Consider the following 3,981-nt stretch of genomic DNA (forward strand, 5'->3'; position numbering starts at 1 on the left):
CCTCTGTATCTTTTGTGAAGTCAATGTCTCCAGCAATGCCCCTCTCCTGATTTACAGCATATACATTATTTTCATGTAGATCCAAAAATTATCTTGAAGGCATGTAGTGTATGCAAGCCATGTGCGACCCCTCTCAATTAAGGGCCTACTTGCTGTTCAGTTGTGCAGTTTTATGTGATAAAGCCTTTTCTTCATTTAATTTTTTTATGTGACACTGCCTCTTTTTGGGAAAATGTATGGGTGAATGTACAGTCGTGGCGAAAAGTTTTGAGAATGACACAAATATTAGTTTTCACAAAGTTTGCTGCTAAACTGCTTTTAGATCTTTGTTTCAGTTGTTTCTGTGATGTAGTGAAATATAATTACACGCACTTCATACGTTTCAAAGGCTTTTATCGACAATTACATGACATTTATGCAAAGAGTCAGTATTTGCAGTGTTGGCCCTTCTTTTTCAGGACCTCTGCCATTCGACTGGGCATGCTCTCAATCAACTTCTGGGCCAATTCCTGACTGATAGCAACCCATTCTTTCATAATCACTTCTTGGAGTTTGTCAGAATTAGTGGGTTTTTGTTTGTCCACCCGCCTCTTGAGGATTGACCACAAGTTCTCAATGGGATTAAGATCTGGGGAGTTTCCAGGCCATGGACCCAAAATGTCAACGTTTTGGTCCCCGAGCCACTTAGTTATCACTTTTGCCTTATGGCACGGTGCTCCATCGTGCTGGAAAATGCATTGTTCTTCACCAAACTGTTGTTGGATTGTTGGAAGAAGTTGCTGTTGGAGGGTGTTTTGGTACCATTCTTTATTCATGGCTGTGTTTTTGGGCAAAATTGTGAGTGAGCCCACTCCCTTGGATGAGAAGCAACCCCACACATGAATGGTCTCAGGATGCTTTACTGTTGGCATGACACAGGACTGATGGTAGCGCTCACCTTTTCTTCTCCGGACAAGCCTTTTTCCAGATGCCCCAAACAATCGGAAAGAGGCTTCATCGGAGAATATGACTTTGCCCCAGTCCTCAGCAGTCCATTCACCATACTTTCTGCAGAAGATCAATCTGTCCCTGATGTTTTTTTTGGAGAGAAGTGGCTTCTTTGCTGCCCTTCTTGACACCAGGCCATCTTCCAAAAGTCTTCGCCTCACTGTGCGTGCAGATGCGCTCACACCTGCCTGCTGCCATTCCTAAGCAAGCTCTGCACTGGTGGCACTCCGATCCCGCAGCTGAATCCTCTTTAGGAGATGATCCTGGCGCTTGCTGGACTTTCTTGGACACCCTGAAGCCTTCTTAACAAGAATTGAACCTCTTTGCTTGAAGTTCTTGATGATCCTATAAATTGTTGATTGAGGTGCAATCTTTGCAGCCACAATATCCTTGCCTGTGAAGCCATTTTTATGCAACGCAATGATGGCTGCACGCGTTTCTTTGCAGGTCACCATGGTTAACAATGGAAGAACAACGATTTCAAGCATCACCCTCATTTTAACATGTCAAGTCTGCCATTTTAACCCATTCAGCCTGACATAATGATCTCCAGCCTTATGCTCGTCAACATTCTCACCTGAGTTAACAAGACGATTACTGAAATGATCTCAGCAGGTCCTTTAATGACAGCAATGAAATGCAGTGGAAAGTTTTTTTTGGGATTAAGTAAATTTTCATGGCAAAGAAGGACTATGCAATTAATCTGATCACTCTTCATAACATTCTGGAGTATATGCAAATTGCTATTATAAAAACTTAAGCAGCAACTTTTCCAATTTCCAATATTTATGTAATTCTCAAAACTTTTGGCCACGACTGTACACCTCCTTTTGCGGTATGGACTGAAGTACTTTGTAGTGAAATTCTTTATGTGACACGTGCTCTTTTTCAGAAAATGTATGGGTGAATGTACACCTCCTTTTGCAGTATGAAACAACTTAGTGGTGAAATTCATTATGTGACACTGGTTCTTTTTCAGAAAATGTATGGGTGAATTTACACATCCTTTTGCGATATGGAACAACTTACTTAATGGTGAAATTCTTTCTGTGATACTGGCTCTTTTTCGGAAAATGTATGGGTGAATGTACACCTCCTTTTGTGGTATGGAATGACTTAGTGGTGAAATTCTTTCTATGACACTGGCTCTTTTTCGGAAAATGTATGGGTGAAGGTACACCTTTTTGTGGTATGGACTGAAGTACTTAGTGGTGAAATTCTTTATGTGACACTGGCTCTTTTTCAGAAAATGCATGGGTGAATGTACACCTCCTTTTGCGGTATGGAACGACTTAGTGTTGAAATTCTTTCTGTGACACTGGCATCCCCCAACATAGGCTGATAAGTGACATTTCCAATCATTGGAATTCCACCCTCCATATGTTAGACAGACTGTATGAACAGAGAAATGCCAAAAACAAGGGGACTGGTGACTTGGCGCCTAAAAAGATGGCGGCAGAGTTTGATACGTTTGTCTGTCAATATCTCGGTTTACATTCAGTGAGCGGGAACATAATTTATCGCTAGGATATGCAAACACCAACCAATGGGGTGTTAACCGCCAGAAGTAGGTAATCGGCACAAAGGAGCAGTCATTTTCACAGCTCGAGATATTCTCCCGGAAGCTTGAACTCTGCACATCAACGATCTGCAATGCGAAGTTTGTTTAAAAGAAAAATACCGCAGTGCACCCCCTTGTAGGAAACTCTTGATCCGACACAGGCTGCTTTGCTCCTTCAGAAACAATGGACTCTGTACAGCGTGACACCGATGTATAATTTCTCATACACCAGACTGAAAGAGTATTCCAAGCACCTGTCTGCCCACATAGCTGCCGAGAAGCAGAAGGGTCTTGCCACTGAAGTGGGCTCAGAGCTGAACCTAAAAGCCACATTTTCCTGTTTACCGGGATTCAAAGGAAAGGACAGAGATCCACTGGCTGTGCTCATACAGATTTCATCCAAGCCTACACTCACCAAAGCAAGCACAGAGGACCAGATTGTGTGGACAGGTTGGTTCTGCAGGATGTTGAAAGAGGACGATCTATTGGAGGTGTTACCTAAGATATTTACTTGCCTCCCGCTCTTCCTGTATAACGGCTCCAAGGCGCTCACGGCTATCGTAAGGACGTGGTTCCAAAGAAACTTTGACTTTTGTTTTGGTAATCTTGTGATCAGTTCTCAGAACCTAACATGGCTAGCAGCAATGTGGAACGGGTATGACGTGTCTGTATCAGTGTCGACCAGAGAGCTTGTTTTCTCAGTGCCCGTTGAACCTTGCATGGAAATTTCTTATGCCACCCACGCAGAGGACTTCAAGACTTTATGGAATGATATTCATAAATGAAAGAACGAGGTTACGTTGGAGGAAGCGGACAATTTATTCAAATGTCTTCACTCGCATTTCTTTAGACACTTTAGAATCCACTTATCAGCAACCCAGCTCGTCACGGAATGAGCTGGAGTTGGTTTGTTTGCTGGACTGTCCTCCAGTTATCAGCCATAACCCCATACATTTCTTGATCCGTATGCATTACCCTCGTGGTCACCCCGATAATGGTCTTCAATCCATTCTTGTTGTTGAAGCACTTTGTTTTTCCAGTTTGTCTTTTAAATCTTGTGGTTTTGCCTCTTCTGTGTTGTATTTTATGTGTGTTAGTATCCTGTTTGTTAAATAAACTTTGTTTTTTCTCCCCCATTCAAAAAAATAATGATTTGGTAGCCAAAAGCAGGAGTGGGTACAAAACACAGAAGACATGCAACTATTCCATTCACGTGTCATCTCTGTTTTGGATCCACTCCTGTATTTTTTGGCATTTTGAGGGATTACTGACAAAATGCTGACCATCTGAAGGCCGATACTCCAAAGACTACGTCCATTTTTTGGGTGTTGTTCTTATGATGGATCAGACAAAGGGCAAAATAAACAGTGACATTAACACAAACCTACTCCTGATACCCTCTCCACTCTGTCATGGGGGCACTGCTTGTATCA

The 3,981-nt window shown here is 42.5% G+C and overlaps 1 pseudogene; it reads left to right on the top strand.

The window, feature by feature from the left end:
* The first annotated feature begins 2,640 nt into the window (after nucleotides 1–2,640).
* On the top strand, nucleotides 2,641–3,444 carry LOC120980053 (annotated as a pseudogene).
* Nucleotides 3,445–3,981: the final 537 nt, after the last annotated feature.

The sequence above is a fragment of the Bufo bufo genome, chromosome 10 (assembly GCF_905171765.1).
Source record: "Bufo bufo chromosome 10, aBufBuf1.1, whole genome shotgun sequence".
Taxonomy (NCBI): domain Eukaryota; kingdom Metazoa; phylum Chordata; class Amphibia; order Anura; family Bufonidae; genus Bufo; species Bufo bufo.